Here is a 17,768-nt window from a genome sequence, read left to right on the forward strand (position 1 = left end):
GTCAGGCTTGACAAAGCCTTGGCTGGGATGATTTGATTGGGGATTGGTCCTGCTTTGAGCAGGGGGTTGGACTAGATGACCTCCTGAGGTCCCTTCCAACCCTGATATTCTATGATTCTATGACTTGTGCACGTCCAGTTTTTCTAAATAGTCCCGAACCACTTCTTTCTCCACAGAGGGCTGGCCACCTCCTCCCCATGCTGTGCTGCCCAGTGCAGTAGTCTGGGAGCTGACCTTGTTCGTGAAGACAGAGGCAAAGAAAGCATTGAGTACATTAGCTATTTCCACATCCTCTGTCACTATGTTGCCTCCCTCATTTAGTAAGGGGCCCACACTTTCCTTGGCTTTCTTCTTATTGCCAACATACCTGAAGAAACCCTTCTTGTTACTCTTAACATCCCTTGCTAGCTGTAACTCCAGGTGTGATTTAGCCTTCCTGATTCCATTCCTACATGCCCGAGCAATATTTATATACTTATCCCTGGTCATTTGTCCAATCTTTCACTTCTTGTAAGCCTCTTTTTTGTGTTTAAGATCAGCAAGGATTTCATTGTTAAGCCAAGCTAGTCGCCTGCCGTATTTACTTCACATCGGGATGGTTTGTCCCTGTAACCTCAATAAGGATTCTTTAAAATACAGCCAGCTCTCCTGGACTCCTTTCCCCCTCATGTTATTCTCCGAGGGGATCCTGCCCATCCGTTCCCTGAGGGAGTCAGAGTCTGCTTTTCTGAAGTCCAGGGTCCGTATTCTGCTGCTCTCCTTTCTTCCTTGTGTCAGGATCCTGAACTCGACCATCTCATGGTCACTGCCTCCCAGGTTCCCATCCACTTTTGCTTCCCCTACTAATTCTTCCCGGTTTGTGAGTAGCAGGTCAAGAAGAGCTCTGCCCCTACTTGGTTCCTCCAGCACTTGCACCAGGAAATTGTCCCCTACGCTTTCCAAAAACTTCCTGGATTGTCTGTGCAGCGCTGTATTGCTCTCCCAGCAGATATCAGGGTGATTGAAGTCGCCCATGAGAACCAGGGCATGCGATCTAGTAGCTTCTGTGAGTTGCCAGAAGAAAGCCTCGTCCACCTCATCCCACTGATCTGGTGGTCTATAGCAGACTCCCACCACGACATCACCCTTGTTGCTCAGGCTTCTAAACTTAATCCAGAGACTCTCAGGTTTTTCTGCAGTTTCATACTTGAGCTCTGAGCAGTCATACTGCTCCCTTACATACAGTGCAGCTCCCCCACCTTTTCTGGCCTCCCTGTCCTTCCTGAACAGTTTATACCCATCCATGACAGTGCTCCAGTCATGCGAGTTATCCCACCAAGTCTCCGTTATTCCAATCACATCATAATTCCCTGACTTTGCCAGGACCTCCAGTTCTCCCTGCTTGTTTCCCAGGGTGTGAGAGGGACATCTCTGAACAGGGAGGAAGGCGACAGACTGAGCGGCCGCGGTTTATGCCGAAGTGTGATGTCCGAGAAGGCATCTCTGCGTCTCTGCCGTGAACGCGGGCTGTGTCGGTCTGGTAGGACGGTACGGGGAGCGAAGTGAAGATGTTCGGTTATCGCAGCCAGTGTGTGATGTCCCACACGTCAAGCCTGGGCCCCCTAGTGCATTTAAAACCACAGTCCACGTTCACTGAGGCTTGAGCTGAGCTGGCTCGGTCAGGCCCGGTAGTGAGACAGTGAGTCCAGCCCAGCTCAGTCCAGGCGCTGAGAGGTCTCTGATGGCTGCTCAGCCGTGTCCCGCTATGTGCGATAGGTTGGGGGTCTCCGTGCATTGCTAGTGGCATTGCTCAGGAAGCACAGATCAGCAAAGCGAGCTCTCCTGCGGAGAGGCCTGTTGCTGACCTGGCCTGGAACCTGAGCTGCCCTGTGGCCCCTGGAGCTGCGGGAGGCAGGTTAAGTGCTGTGTGCCCTGCAGATGAAGGGGCTGGAAGTGCTGGAATGGGAGGTCCTAAACGCGCATCCCTTTCTGGCTGCCGACTAACCCCTGCCCTGGTTCAGTGCCGAGTTGGACATGCGGAGCCCTTCCAAGTGCTGCGTCCAAGCTGACTGCTGCTCCCCCGAACGCATCTGAGCTGATGGCTTCAGAGCGGAGGCCAGTCTGTGCATGTGCCGGGGAGAGTGACCGCCTGGCAGGCGCAATCTGCTTCAGCTCTGAGCAGAAGACCCAGGAGGGGACTGTGTGTGATCTGAGCTGGTGAGCAGAAGGGAGGGAGTGCTCTGCAATTCCCAGCCCAGCTTGTCCCTGGCGTGCAGCACTCTCAGCAAATGGCTCGCTGCAGCTCTGGGTGAATTGTCCTGTGCTTTCTGTCACATGCGGACTGTGGGGCCTTCCTGTGACGTCCCCACTTCATTCCCTGTGGGACTTCAGAGTAACAGCCGTGTTAGTCTGCATTCGCAAAAAGAAAAGGAGGACTTGTGGCACCTTAGAGGCTAACAAATTTATTTGAGCATAAGCTTTCATGAGCTACAGCTCACTTCATCAGATGCATTCAGTGGAAAATACAGTGGGGAGATTTATATACACACAGAACATGAAACAATGGGTGTCACCATACACACTGTAACGAGAGTGATCACTTAAGGTGAGCTATTACCAGCAGGAGAGCGGGGGTGGGGGGGCGAACCTTTTGTAGTGATAATCCAGGTGGGCCATTTCCAGCAGTTGACAAGAACATCTGAGGAACGGGGGGGGGGGGGGGGGGGTGTGGAGGGGGGGGAATAAACATGGGGAAATAGTTTTACTTTGTGTAATGACCCATCCACTCCCAGTCTCTATTCAAGCCTAAGTTAATTGTATCCAGTTTGCAAATAGATATTGACGCATCATCAAGGATCTACAACCTATCCTGAAGGACGACCCATCACTCTCACAGATCTTGGGAGACAGGTCAGTCCTTGCCTACAGACAGCCCCCCAACCTGAAGCAAATACTCACCAGCAACCACACACCACACCACAGAACCACTAACCCAGAAACCTATCCTTGCCACAAAGCCCGTTGCCAACTGTGTCCACATATCTATTCAGGGAACACCATCACAGGGCCTAATCACATCAGCCACACTATCAGAGACTCGTTCACCTGCACATCTACCAATGTAGATATAGATGCCATCATGTGCCAGCAATGCCCCTCTGCCATGTACATTGGCCAAATTGGACAGTCTCTTCGTAAAAGAATTAATGGACCCAAATCAGACGTCAATTATAACATTTGAAAATCAATCGGAGAACACTTCAATCTCTTTGGTCACTCGATTACAGACCTAAAAGTGGCAATTCTTCAATAAAAAAACTTCAAAAACAGACTCCAAGGAGAGACTGCTGAATTGGAATTAATTTGCAAAGTGGATACAATTAACTTAGGCTTGAATAGAGACTGGGAGTGGATGGGTCATTACACAAAGTAAAACTATTTCTCCATGTTTATCCCCGCACTGTTCCTCACACGTTCTTGTCAACTGCTGGAAATGGCCCACCTTGATTATCACTACAAAAGGTCCCTCCCCCCCAGCACTCTCCTGCTGGTAATAGCTCACCTTAAGTGATCACTCTGGTTACAGTGTGTATGGTAACACCCATTGTTTCATGTTCTCTATGTATATAAATCTCCCCACTGTATTTTCCACTGAATGCATCCGATGAAGTGAGCTGTAACTCACGAAAGCTTATGCTCAAATAAATTTGTTAGCCTCTAAGGTGCCACAAGTCCTCCTTTTCTTTTTGTGGGACTTCAGACTCCCTCATTCCCCCCACCCAAGGAATCGTACCTCTCTCTGTATTGGAAAGAGACATTACAGGCCCTCGGACAAAGTAGAGCTCCCTGTTTCAACATGTGCTCAGCTATTGAATCTAATAAGAGCCTTGGGGATGTTTAAAGGAACTACAGCACATCCTGCTCCCCAAAGGGGGACAGGAAGCTCTCAATCCTAGGAGAACCCTTACCCTCCAGTGGCCGCTCCTAGACTTGCAAGCAGCCCTGGCTGCAGAGGTGGTTGTGCTGCTCGTCACGTGGGGATTGCGGTACGCCAGACTCTGAGCAGCTTCTACAAGGTGGTGCCATGGACCCCGCAGCTGTGCTTACCAAGGGTGGCTGCTCTGCACCCTGCTCCACGCCCAGTGAGTCAGGCCTCTTGCGCACTTCGCTGGCCTACACAGTTGCCTTTACCAGATAAATCTGTGGGCATGGATGGGTGTCAGCTGTCCAGAGGGGGAGCGTCACGGGGAATTGGTTACTGGGTGCAGCGTGACTGACCCCAGGCAACCAGGAGTCCTGAGCTGGGCTCCGGAAATAAAAATACCTCCGGCATTGTTTATTTCCTTCCTGCTCTGTGAGCTTTCAGGTCTCACTTATGTCGTGTTTTCAGCGTTTCTCTGGTGGTAGGCCTGGTAAATGGAAGCTGAAATTTGCCCATCATCACCTGACTCAAGGAGCTGGGACTTTTGAGCAAAGCACCAAAGACCATGAGACTTGCGAGAGTTGGCAACAGGCTGTGTGTGTGTTAAAGGTAGTCAGTGCACGTGCTCATTGGCAAAGGCATACCCTCTCCTAGGGCCAAATCCTGCAGCCCAAGAAAAGGATGTTGCATTTCTTCTGCTCAGGGGTGCAGGAGTCTGCACTCTTCAGAGCACAGCGATGTGGATGGTGGGAGAGGGGAGAGGAAGGACAAAGGTGGCTCTCTAGTTACAGGTGTGCCTTTTGTAAGACCTGACTCAAAACCCAGCCTGGAACGCTCCCACCAAACAGCCACTATTGTTACAGGACAAACAATGCACCTGCTGACAGACCTGGTCACTGGGGAGCACGAAACATGGCTCCACACCAGGATCTTGGAACCCATCTCTCATTGATGTGCTTTGAGATTCTGAAGCTTGTTCCCTTTCACTCAGCAGGTTCAGATACATGCAGATCAAAGGTGATCAAGGGTGTGTGATACCTGGGAAAGAGAGAGCTGCTTGTTTTATAAGTAGTGAATGCAGAGCCGATGCTGGTTTGACTGTACTGAAGGCAGAAGAAATTTAAACTATATATATGATCTATAAATAAACACTTTCACTTAAAGCTATTTGAAGCCCGAATTTTTCACGTGCCCCTGGGAGCCTGGGATACAGTGGAATGTTACTTATGAAAAACTACTAAAGAGTAAAGATCAGATGGGAGAGGGAGGGTGCGATGCAGTGTAGGCTTGTCACATGCCTAGATCTCATCCTGCAAACAGTCACACGTGATTTAACTGTCCATGTGAGGTAAGTGCAGTGAGATCAGTGGGGTGCGCATGAGCACACGTCTGTGGCATCAGAGTCCTACTTCAGAGACTCCTCTATCCCTGAAGTTACTGAAATGAGTTGTGCTTGCATTTGCTGCAGCAGAAAGGATTGAACCTCCAGTCTAATGTACTGACTATGTCCTTGGTACTGTGGGGTTGTCTGTGTGGACATGGTGGTGCACCGGAGGGAACTGCATGCTGGGTTTACTCAGAGGAAACTTCGGCACAGGTCTCTAGAGGTTCCAACGTGTTAGTCATTCAGCTGGGTACGGGGCAAAAAGATGTCATCTGACACTGTTGCCATCTCTGGTAATATTGGGTATTTTCCTTAAAGTCCCAGGTCCTGGAGTCCTGGAATTATGTGAGAATCTCAGTTTTCACTTTATCAAAAAAAAAAGGGGGGGGGGCAGCAAGTTTGCAGCCCTCATGGTTGCAGAGAAAAGCTTGAAAATGTGACCCAAGTGCATCCTAAGGGCTCAGAAAGCAGCAGACAAATGGCAAGAACCCAACTTTTTTTTGTTTTAATTTGGTAATTAAGCCAGTCTCGTGGTGTTCGGAGGACCCACTCCTGAGGTTTGAACGCTGCGGGTAGGTGATGCTGTTTTTGACTGGAGCCAGCAGTGGCATGCTGGTCTCTGATGGAAGATGCACAGAGTGCGTCAGACTCGCAGCCCGGATAAGAGCACCGAGCTTGTGGTGCAACCTCTGTGGATTCAGGTCACTTTGGTCAAGCAGAAGTAGAAACAAATGCAAAGCTGACCATTGCCTAAGCTATTAATACAGGAATGCGGTGGCTTGGGGCCCGCTAAAGCTGGGGTAACTTTAAATGCTGAGCATAGCAAGCATCCCAGGCAGGTGAAAGCCAGCTGTCTTCCAGCGTTCCTTGCTGGGCTTCCTGGTAATGTTAACTGTGTTCTCTTTCCCACTGCCCGCCTCCTCCATTTCTTGCCTCTAGTGGTTTAAGCCAGTGCTTCTCAAGCTGTCTGACGTGGAGGACCGGCAATTTTATTTTCTAATGTGCGCGCAGACTGGCAGCTGGTGGCTCGCGGACCGGCAGCGGTCTGCGGATCACCACTTTGAGTAGCACTGGTTTAAGCAATCTGAGCTCCTTCATTTGTTTCCACTTCTGCCTTTTCGTTGTGACCTGGATCTGGATGTTACCTAAGATCTCTGATCTGTGAGCCAAACTGCTGTGTGCTGCGAAGGTCTGGATTCCTAGCCCTGTGGCCAGAGAATACGCAGCTGGCTCCCTTTCCCTTTCTGAGTGTGTTGCAGCTCCACAGTAGGAGACTGAAATGAGGAGCCTAGTCTCTAGCACGATTGTTATAGGCCTAAATCTACCTTGAGAAACCCTAAGAATCTGCTCCCGGACCTGTACGACCCCACTGAGCTCACTGGCAGCTTCACCTGTGGCAGGGCTGCCAGTTTTGTCTCTGTTAACATCTGGTTTACTGTGGCCAGACGCTCTCTCCTCCCTTGCAGGTTGCCCTGTGGAACGCCTGTCTCCTGGCTCTAGGGACTTGTGCACGTACTCCAGATGCACAAAGCCAAGGCTGATGGTCCAACCTCTGATGGCTGATCTGGACACACAGGCTCCCACTCACAACATGCAGAGCGTCCTGAGAACAGATCTTGCAACGGTCCCTTCGGCCCGCAGAATGCTGGCTCTGCCCCACCACAAGGTTAGGGGAGGGTTCCAGATGCCCTGCTACCTTCCTCCTTATCCTACAGGGCTACTACCATGGGGGGACAGGACGTGGGCACAGGGACCCAACCCAGTTTAGCCTTGCTGTACCCATGCCTCACAGTTGAGAGTCTACATTTTGAGTTCCTCTGAAGTCAGATTGGTAAGATTTTAATATAATTTCTTTAACTAAAATGCTAATCCTGGTTCCCAAATGCCTCATTAAATTAGATGCACTTTTCATTAGTTTTAGTTCAGAATCTCCCAAGTAATTGAAAGCTTTATAGACTGCATTCACACATTTACACCCTATTTTACAAGGATGCTGTCAATGTCTCTTTTAGTCGTCCCCCCCACACCCTCAAATTGTAGATTATCAATTCAGTGTAGAACCAATGAATTACAAAATCCCTGCATTTTTCCTCTGATTTATAATCCAAGCCTATGTAATAAGTGACATCTTGCAGTAGTTCAACGGAAACAATGTTAAATCTCTCCTTTCTCACTCATTATTAAAGCTGTTTGTTTACTTTGTCTGAAAAGGGTGAAATGCAACCAGACTGAAGTGAAAGTGACTGGTGGGTCTATTTCACTTCCTCAGTGTTTGCCTTGAAGTCACTTCTATTTTAAAATAAACAAAATCACCTGCTTCCACTGAAACTTTGAGCTACTTCTCCTCCTAGGTTTTTTGTGAATGCTTGACTTTTATTTCTTAAACAACCTATACCCTAACTTTGGATCAAGTTTCACTTGCAATTGCCCCTGTAAAGGTGATGGTTTCTTTTCATAACTTAATATGCATTAGCAATAAATTCTTAACAATGCTGCTATAAACAAAGCCTGTTCTGTTCTCTAGCTCTGATAAACCGTGCCAATTGCCTGTTCACTGCTTGGATTTTATGATGCTATAAAGCACCATAAAGTGGCTACTCAATACTAAAATAAAACCAACACAAAAAGGACCTTGTAAAGGTGGTTTGGCCAAAATACCAGCCTTCCTTGATAGTTATTCCACACAGACATTCTTCACCGTCTCTTCTCATCGCCCTATTCGCGCGCCCCCCACCCCGCCCCCACACACGGTGGTATGGCACTAGCTAAGGCACTCTCATGCTGGAAGAAAACCCATAATGGCACTGTGAGGACCTGACACTGTAGGTGTTTTTCGTCTCCACCTGCCATGATTTGGTGCAGCAGAACTGATTTAAAATGCTCCTTAACCCTCCAATAGGTGGGGATCTGTCCTAGCCTTGAACAGCTCCTAGAACTGTGATGCCACATCCTCCCTTGGCAAATGGCTGGTCGGTCAGTTATTCTGTTCTTGTAATTCTAATACATTGCCTTGGGGTTTCACCTGGATTTCCTTGCCATGGCTTCTAACTTCTGTTCTGGGTGATTCCTTTCTGGTGGGGGGAAGGGTGGGCGGCGAGAGAGAGAGATTTCTCCTTCCTTCCCCAGAGGTGCAATAGGAAAAACCTAAACCCCCTTGTTTTCAGCTCTTCTCCAGCGCCCCCCCCCCCCCCCATCTGCTCTCTGCATCCTATAGTAAAACCAATGCGTTTGCTCCATCTGCTGATTGAAGAGGTAATTTCACAGTAAGGAAACTGCTGCCTTCTTGCTGTATCTTTCACAAGTGCTATGGGGATTGTTAGGGGTGGGCGAAGATTAAGAAAGGGCATGGATATTTCCCTTCCTTAAATCCTGGATGTTAAACTGTTTGGATAACAGGTATGAGATCAGCAACTGACTATGAAACTACATGTTTTGGATGCTTGTAAACTACCCATCAGCCTGGAATGACTTGCAAAATAACTGACAAGTTCTCACACCAGGTACTTGGATGGATAGGGAATATAGGAGGTACACACACACACACGAGCTCTCTCGCTCTCTACTTTGTGATGTACCCCGAAGGCCAATATGATCCCTCCTTCGTCCCATCAGTGGGAGTCCGTTCCAGGGGCTTTGGACCCCACCGTCTTCCCCTCGGCAGTTCCTCTGAAGTCACCCCTCCCCTTCCCCTGTGATCCTTTTGGGAGGGGAGGGGGCTAGAGAAGGACACACTTGCGGCTGCGGAACTGGAGTGAAACTTAGACATGGGTTCGAGTCTCAGTTCTTGGCGTGTCAGTTAGGTCGCTGCGTCTCATTTCCCCATCCACAGCACTTCCCTGCTGCTCAGGGTGTTGTGAGGACAGGCCCATTGAAGAGTTTTTGGTGACTAATGATTACACTGATGAGAAGCACAGAAAAGCCTGTGAATGGATAAATAAACAGGCTGCTGTGTTTTATTGTGCACTCTGGCTTTGTTCTCTCTGGTTTATGCTTTGGCCCTGCTGGTGGCGAGGCCGGCCTTGGAGAGCCGGTGCTTGTAGGGCCGTGGTGCTGAAGGCACCTGTTCTGTTGAGAGTGTCTCTGCTTGGTGTCGGTGTGCCCCAACGCTCTCTGCGTGTGTGCAGAGCAGAAATGAAAGCCTGGGCGTGTACAGCCGCTGTCTGTCACAGCAGGATCTCTTCAGCTAGGCAGAGCGTGGCGCTCAGTACATGACTTGTGTTTGCTAGCTCCTATTTGCACGTCTTTTATTTGTATCCACTAAAAAGCCAGGGCTTCATTCTCTTCTCAACCCTTCCCCAAAGCAGCCATGATTGAATAAACAGGATTCTGGACACGATTTGTGCTTCCTCATTTTGATTTTTCTAATACCGTGCCCTTCTTAAGGGGCCAGTCTCCACGGTAGTGCTTCTGGCATACCCAGTTCTGTTGATTGAGATGGTGAATTGGGGGGTCTGTGGTCTTCCTCCCCATGGGGTCCAGCTGTCGGCAGGGGACAGTGAAGTTGCTATTTTCTGATGCCGTATATTCAGCAGAATGGCCTGCTGATAGTGTCCCTACTGAGGGACAGCTTCCGTGCTGGGGATGGTGAGTGCTGCAGAAACACAACCTCCGTAAGGGCACTTTCATCACAGCAGCTATAAAAACTAGACCTAAAATGTTTGATTTCTTTGAGGTTCCTAATTTTGATTGTACCTGTGAAGATGATCTAGATCTGTTGTATACCTTAAGCCTTTTCATCCGCCTTCTCTATTGTATGCTTCTTATGAGCAAAGCTTTAATTTGCATTTGTTTAGTTATTAACATAAATCTAGAAACTATTGGGGTTGAATGTCTTGGAGCAACGTATAGTGAAAAAAGATGGTCTTGTGGCTAAGACAAATTAAACCAAGTCAGCCAATCTGGCAACATTTGATGCTTTTTCTTGAAGCCCCAGCTTCTGGAGTCAGTGATAGCATGAGAATCTCAACTTTCTTTTTTATAAAAAAGTTTTTTAGCCCTCATATTTGCAGAGAAAAGCTTGAAAATGTGACCTGAGTGCACATTAAAGGTTAAAAAGCCAGAATCAAATGAAAAGACACCCCCTCCCCCCAAAAAGAAACCCTCATGATGTTTAAAACAATTGTCTGACTTTTTGGGGCCTGACTCTTTTGACCATATGCTGGCTTGGCAGTTCTGCAGCCTGAAACTCAGTGAGCTTGTGAAAAATTATCCCTGTCTCTCTGTGCTTTTCTGGCTTCACGTGGGAACTCTGCGGTATCCAGATTCTGTGAGAGAAGAGAGCATGAACACAGTGTAACCAGCTGGCTCCAAACTCAAATGCACTGGCAATCTGGCAAGGTTTGCAGCTGGATTTCCTGACTAAAGAACTTCTTAAAGAGGAATCCAAGATTGCAGAGGTTTAACAGAATCTCCTGCTTCTCTCGATGGTTGCACTGCTCTGGCCCCAAACTCGTGTTTTTTGCACAATCAATATTACCGCTGGAGGGGGCAGGAGGGGTCTGGATGCAAAAGGGAATGTGGGAACCAACAGGCTAAAACAAATTCATTCCAGGAATAATTTTTCCTGTGGGTATTTTTGATCTTTCCATCAACGAAGTTACTGGTATCTCACCAGCTCATCAAGGCAGTAGGTGTTCTCTAGCATGATGGTGTGAGCTTGTGCCCGTTCTAGGCTTTGTTCTGGAATAGATCAAGAACGAAGAGATTAGACCTTACAGTGTATTGCAACCAGCCTGCAGCCGCCTTGTATCTCCACTTCCTGCTATGCCACACTTAGTGGAAAATGGTTGGTTGCGGGGTGGAGAATCCCCACGAGCTGACAGCAGCATAGGCCCTGTGCCGCGCAGCTGAGCAATTCCAGCCACATACAACCAGCCTGTTCGTTATAGTGTGGAAGGGATGTGACCAGTGGAAAACAGAGAACCTGGGAAGAGCAGAGTGTGACCAGTGCCAGGATGTTACCGTAACAGCTGGCTAAGCGACTCCTGAGACCGTCTTTATGTTGTGGAAGTATTAAGCCTCTGGCTGCTCCACACCGCTCAGCGATATTGCCACCGTGTTGCAATGCACCTGTCAGTGAGGTGGAGGTAGCTGGAGCTGCAGCAGTTACGTTCTCTGTTTTACTGACTCTCTAATTGCTCTTGCTCCTCGGTCAAAGGTTAACGCTGCAGCTGTCAAGCCATTGTTCTCAGGGAGTGATGGACCGCTAGATGGAGCTAGTGAGCGTGATTCCCTCACTCTAGCTCCTGATAAATTGACATGGCACCTTCTGCCAAATCCTCTAACACAGGGATTCTCAGCCTTCTTCTTTCTGAGCCCCCCCCAGACATGCTATAAAAACTCCACTGCCCACCTGTGCACAATAACTGGTTTTCTGCATATCAAAGCCAGAGCCAGCGTTAGGGGGTTGCAAACAGGGCAATTATCTGGGGCCCCACACAACAGGGGCACCCACAAAACTACATTGCTCAGGCCTTGGCTTCAGCTCCTTGTGTCAGGGCTCAGGGCCCAGGGCTTCAGCCCCGTGCGGTGGGGCTTCAGCCTTCTGCCCTGAGCCTCAAGTGAGTCTAATGCTGGTCCAGCTTGGTGGACTCCCTGAAATCTGCTTGGGGCCCCCAGTTGAGAACCACTGCTCACCTCAAGTGATCACTCTCGTCACAGTGTGTATGGTAACACCCATTGTTTCATGTTCTCTGTGTATATAAATCTCCCCACTGTATTTTCCACTGAATGCATCCGATGAAGTGAGCTGTAGCTCACGAAAGCTTATGCTCAGATGAATTGGTTAGTCTCTAAGGTGCCACAAGTACTCCTGTTCTTTTTGCGGATACAGACTAACACGGCTGCTACTCTGAAACCTGTCACTGCTCTAACAGATGACAACGTTCATTTGCACTTAAACTTCTAAATGACTATAAATGCCGAGAGCGTACCGATGGCAAAACCTATTAGATTATCCCAGCCATTCCTCTGCTCTTTAACCCGGGGAAGCAGGGCGGGCGTTCCCACAATGTCACAGAACAGGCTTAGTTCATTGGCAGAAGTAGCAACAGCCCCACTTAGTATAACCTCAGTGCGATAAAACTGGAACAACTGCGTGTGAGGATGCATGAGACTTGCAGCTACTTCTCCGGGGCTGTCCCCAGGGTAGTAATAAGTTCAGGGTTGGGGGGGGAGAGGGGAATCCACTTAGATCCCCTCCAATGGCTACATCTGTAATACTGTCTTAAGTGGAGCTGCACCATTTTCCACTAGCTGAGAGTTTGACCCATTCTTGTTTTCTTCCGTGGCTATGGAATATGCCCATATCCAATATGGGCTCAATGCACTCTGTGTACATCAGAGCTAAGGAGGGTATTTAATAGACCTGATTCTGTAAAAATGTGGCTCTTGTCATTCTCTGCTGTGCTAAATAACCTGAGCGCCCCTGTTTGCTCCTCTGGGGAAAGATCCCCCTCTTCAGATCCTGGGGTTGCAGTCACAGTTGTGTTTATTTCTGCCTTGATGCTTTGTATAGGGGTGTGGAGCTAGCTACTGCCTTCTGACCCAGGACCCAGATCATCACCACCACCACCGCCGCCCCCCCCCCCCCCACAACAAAAGTCTTGGGAGGAGATTTTTATTATTAGGAAATCTCTGCCACCCCAAAAGGTGCCCTTTGGTTATTTGATCAGACAGGCCATGGGGTCACCCGCGCACAAGGTGGATTCTAGAGGATCTGTGGGAGGCCAAGCCCATCCTCCAGGGATGCTCCATTTCCTCCTCCCCCGTTGCTCTGTCCTCTGGAGGCCTTCCCTTAGCGTAGCTCCACTGGACCCCCATCATGCTGTCTGGAGCATGCTCACAATGGTGAGCACCAGCATCAGGGCAGACCCCCGAGACTGGCTGCATGTTCTACAATTCGATTTCACCAGCTCGGTAACCGATGTGAACACCTGAAGCAGTGTAACCGTCTTACCAGACAGTCCCCTTGGGCACTCCGGTCTGTCGTGCCACCCAGGCAAACTGGACTTGGTGATGGTTGCTGTGCGCCAAAGGATCACAAAACATTCAGGTTGCTCCCAGTCCCAAGAGACCAGTCACTTACCCCAGGTCAGTTTGTATCTCAGATCTCACACCAAAGACAACACAAATAGTCCTATAGTAAACTAAGAGTCTGTCTACACAGCAAAGAAAAACCCGCAGCTGGCCCATGCCAGCCAACTCAGGCTTGTAGGGCTGTTTTGTTGCTCTGTGGGCTTCTGGGTTCAGGCTGAAGCCCGTGCTCTAGGGTCCTCCCACCTTGCAGGACTCAGGAGACCTGAGGTCTGTTCTTGGCTCTGCCACTGGCCCACTCTGTGACCTCTGTCAAGTCACTGCACCTCTGTGCCTCAGTTTCCCTATCTGTAAAAGGGGGAAGAAAGACAACAAACTCATTTTACCCAGGTGTGGGTTTTTCTCTGCTGTGTAGACATGCCCTAGCTAAGGCTTTATTAACTAGGAAAAATAAATGAGTTATTTACAGGTTAAAGCAGACAAACATGTATACACAAATGAGTTACAAATGGTTCCAAAAGGTAACAGAGTTGCAGTAATCTGTTAGCTCTGAATGTCTTTTAGGGCTGTTTTGTAGCTACAGCCCTGTGAAAGTCCAAACAGCCAAATTTTTCATGTCCGCTATCTTTATTTCCTTCCAGAATTCAAGCTGATGGGACAAGCCCTTGCACGTAGCCTGTGGAGGGGCAAGTAGCAAAGTCTTTGTATTGTGATATTGCACAATGGCCCATTTCATTCTGATAGCCCTTCCTGATGGGCAAGAGGCGATTCCTTTCATAGGGATTGTCAGGGTTCCCTCCCCACTCTGAACGCTAGGGACATGGGGACCCGCATGAAAGACCCCCTTAAGCTTATTTCTACCAGCTTAGGTTAAAAACTTCACCAAGGCACAAATCTCTATTTGTCCTTGGACTGCGATATGCTGCCACCACCAAGTGATTTAACAAAGAACCAGGGAAAAGGACCACTTGGAGTTCCTCTTCCCCCAGCAATCCCCCCAAGCCCTTACACCCCCTTTCCTGGGGAGGCTTGCGAATAATATCCTCACCAAATTGGTTATAAAATGATCAAAGACCCAAACCCCTGGGTCTTGGAACAATGGAAAAATCAGTCAGGTTCTTAAAAGAAAGATTTTATTTAAAAAGAAAAAAAAAGTAAAAAAGGTAAAAATCATCCCTGTAAAATCAGGATGGAAAATACTTTACAGGGTGTTCAGATTCAAAACACAGAGGATCCCCTTCTGGGCAAAACCTTAAAGTTATAGAAAACAGGAATAAACCTCCCCTCTTAACACAGGGGAAATTCACAAGAAAGACAATAGATAAACTAATCCGCCTTGCCTGGCTTACCTCTACTGGTTGCAGTATTGGAGACTTGGATTGGGATGAGTTGGAGAAGATGGATTTCTGTCTGGCCCTCTCTCAGTCACACGTAAACAAAGAGCACAAACAAAAGCCTCCCCTCCGCCCCCCCAAGATTTGAAAGTATCTTTTGTCCCCATTGGTTCCTTTGGCCAGGTGCCAACCAGGCTATTTGAGCTTCTTAACCCCTTACAGGTAAGGAGGGATTTTAGGCTACCCTTATGGTTATGACAGGGATTTAGCATTTTAAATGAGGTTGTCTTGGTTGGTGAGTTACACTGTTCAGAGCAAACATTTTACAGCCATAGCACAAACGCTTCAGTATTACCGTATGGCTCGGGATATCAGCACTGTAAGTAGGGTTAATACAGGCATCAATTTACAAGCATTCCATAAAGTCTAAACACATTTCTTACGACTCCACTACCCATCTTAACCATACTGCCACACAGGCGAGCTGGGCTGTTTTCCAGCAGTGAATTTGTCAGTGCTTGGCTGAGGCCTAAAGCTGTGGCAAGAGCTGTCACCTGGTCTGCCAGGGCTCCCCCCGCAGTGTCGTCTTCTCCCCATTCCCAATGCAGGCCCCTGGCCCCCCCCCCCCCCCCATGGCAGCACTCCTGGAAGGTATTCAAGTCCCCTTTGCATGCAGGAGCGATTTGTGTGTGGAGTGCCCTCTCAGTGTGGATCTAACAGGGTTGGTGGAAGGGCGAGCTGGTCCCTGGAGGTGGCTGCATGTTAAGGACCTGTGCTGGTCTGTCGAGCACGTTCAGCTGTTTAGGGAAAACCACGTTCCGGGTGGATCCTAACCCCTTGCTTCCACCTCCTCGATGCCTGCAGGTGCCTTGTGCCTGTTTTGAACCAGTTGTCGAGCCAGGGTTCTAGCTGCGTTCACTCAGTGGTGATGAGCACCATGGAAATGCCTGGAAACAATAATAGAAACCGAATGCATACCTAATATAAAGGTCAACACAGACTATTAAAGGGATCCTCACTGGGTCATCTTTTGAAGTAAAAGATTCTGCGTTGGGACCATCAGAGATGTCGCAAATAGGAAGACGAGGAGGAAGAGAGATTTTTGGTGGAAGGAAATAATATGGGGGCATCTCTGTCCCTCCCACCCATGTTATAAGGAACCTGTTACTTTCTCATAAATGCCATTCCTGCTCTCACAGGCCTCTCCTGTCTGAGGGAGGTAATCTGGGATTCTTATCACATACAGTGGCTCTCAGATGTCCCATGGTATACAGCCCAGTAGACTTAACCGTAGGATAATGGAGGGTGTGAGAATGGTTTGGTTGCATATGAGCTGCTGGTTTCATGCTTGATCAGCTGTTGCAGGGTTATCAGAAACTGGACACTAAATACCGAAGGATGTGATCAGGTCTCCCTCTGTTGATTATTGGTTCCATATACAGATGGTGGTGTGGGGGAAGAGGGAGTATAGCAAGTCTTAGGGCTCGTTTACACTAGAAAGTCAGGTTGACTCAGGTACTTTGGTCTGGGATGTGAACGATCCACACGCCTGAGCGACGTAGTTGAGCCGACCCAAGCCCCAGTGTAGACCGCGCTCGGGTGATGGAAGAGTTCTTCTAGCTACCGCCTCTTGGGGAAGTGGATTTACTACCATGATTGGAAAAAAACTCCTCCCGCTGCTGTAGCGAGCGTCTACACTGCACCTGAGCCGCTGTCACGTTTCTAGTGCAGACAAAGTTATTCTTGCCAAATGGTTTATAGGAGATTTTGTGAGGGAAGGACCCAGATCCTTGTGTTGCCCAGTAGCCGGGAAGTATCGTTTTAGAACAGGAACATATCGGTGGTGGGCGTGGCAGCTCCATGTTTCTAGGAGGAGTTTACCCTGTCTGTAAGTAATTGTGATGGGTTCCCCCACCCTGGGGTGCCACCTGGAACGTGGGTACCACTGAGCCCTCTGACTCCCCAGCCTGGGCTCCCTCTCCCCCAAGCTGCAGACCCTCTCCCAGCCTACACTTCCACCAGCATTCACACAGGGAGGGACACAGCCGGCTGCAGTTACATGCAGGCTGACCAGCCAGTGCATAAACCAACAATAGAGAGGCTACAGCCAGGATAATGCCCAACCCCGCAGGCACACACCCAGAGTAAGCCCATTTGAAATACAGATCCCTAGTCAATATTTATAGCTTCAGATACAAAAGTGATACATGCATACAGCAAATCATCACTTTTCCAATGAGACCTCACAGGACCTGCCTTGTACAAAATGCGTCACAATTATGCCACAATCGTAATAATATTACTGTGAAGAATATGGGAGGCAGTGTGTCAGTGGTCTCCATAGAGAACAGCCAGACTCGGGTACGGAAGTGAAATGTCATGGCTGGGTCACTGGAGACAAAAATTATGTGCTAGCTATCCATGTACAGGCCCAGCAGCAGCAAAACAAGGTCTAGTTCTTATATAGACGTTTTCATCAGTGGATCTCGGAGTGTCGTACAGAGGGAGTCCAGTATCCGTATCCCCATTTTACAGATAGCGAAACTGAGGCACAGAGGTGAAGTGACTTGCCTGAGATCACACAGCAGGCCAATGGCAGAGCCAAGAATAGACCTGGGTCTCCTGAGTCCCAGTTGGGGGTGCTATCTCTAAGCCCCACTGCCTCCCACATTCGGTGCACCCCTGGTTTCACACCGACTGAAAGGGGATGAGGGGGAACACTGGGTGTGGATGTGCTTCTGTGAGCACAGCACACATGAGCTGTCTGCAAACAGGGCTCTGTGGACTCATTTAGCGATTTGTACCTCTAGAGACTAGAAGACAAATAGCAAACTGTATGTACCAAGGGCAGTAAGCCATCCTGGAGAAACCCCAAGTGCTGTGCGTACTCTGGTCAAAGTCCGACCTGACAGGACTGCATGCCCCCTCTCCTTGGCGTGACTGGGAGGCTCCCGGGAGTGACTGCGAGCGAAGTTTGTTCTTTGTGTGTGTATAGAATTGCTGTGACCATCACTGGGAGGCGGCTGGACCTGCCAGCAGAGACACCTGGCAGCGACTGGTCAGTTTTGAGCCTGCGCTGGGTTTCCGTTGCGTGAAACACTGAGGGCTTTGAAGT

The 17,768-nt window shown here is 49.0% G+C and overlaps 1 protein-coding gene across 2 annotated transcripts in view; it reads left to right on the top strand.

The window, feature by feature from the left end:
• The window catches only part of MB21D2 (Mab-21 domain containing 2), an 89,059-nt gene that overhangs the window by 55,457 nt on the left and 15,834 nt on the right, over positions 1-17,768 (top strand). Inside the window, exon 1 of one of the 2 annotated variants that reach the window (XM_074962857.1) lies at positions 6,863-6,951. The exons of the other annotated variant lie outside the window; for it this stretch is intronic. The gene's annotated coding sequence lies outside the window, so the exon portion shown is untranslated. Of the gene's footprint in view, positions 1-6,862; positions 6,952-17,768 lie in introns of those variants that run through there. 2 annotated transcript variants of the gene reach the window in all.

This window comes from Natator depressus, chromosome 9 (assembly GCF_965152275.1).
Source record: "Natator depressus isolate rNatDep1 chromosome 9, rNatDep2.hap1, whole genome shotgun sequence".
Lineage (NCBI taxonomy): Eukaryota > Metazoa > Chordata > Testudines > Cheloniidae > Natator > Natator depressus.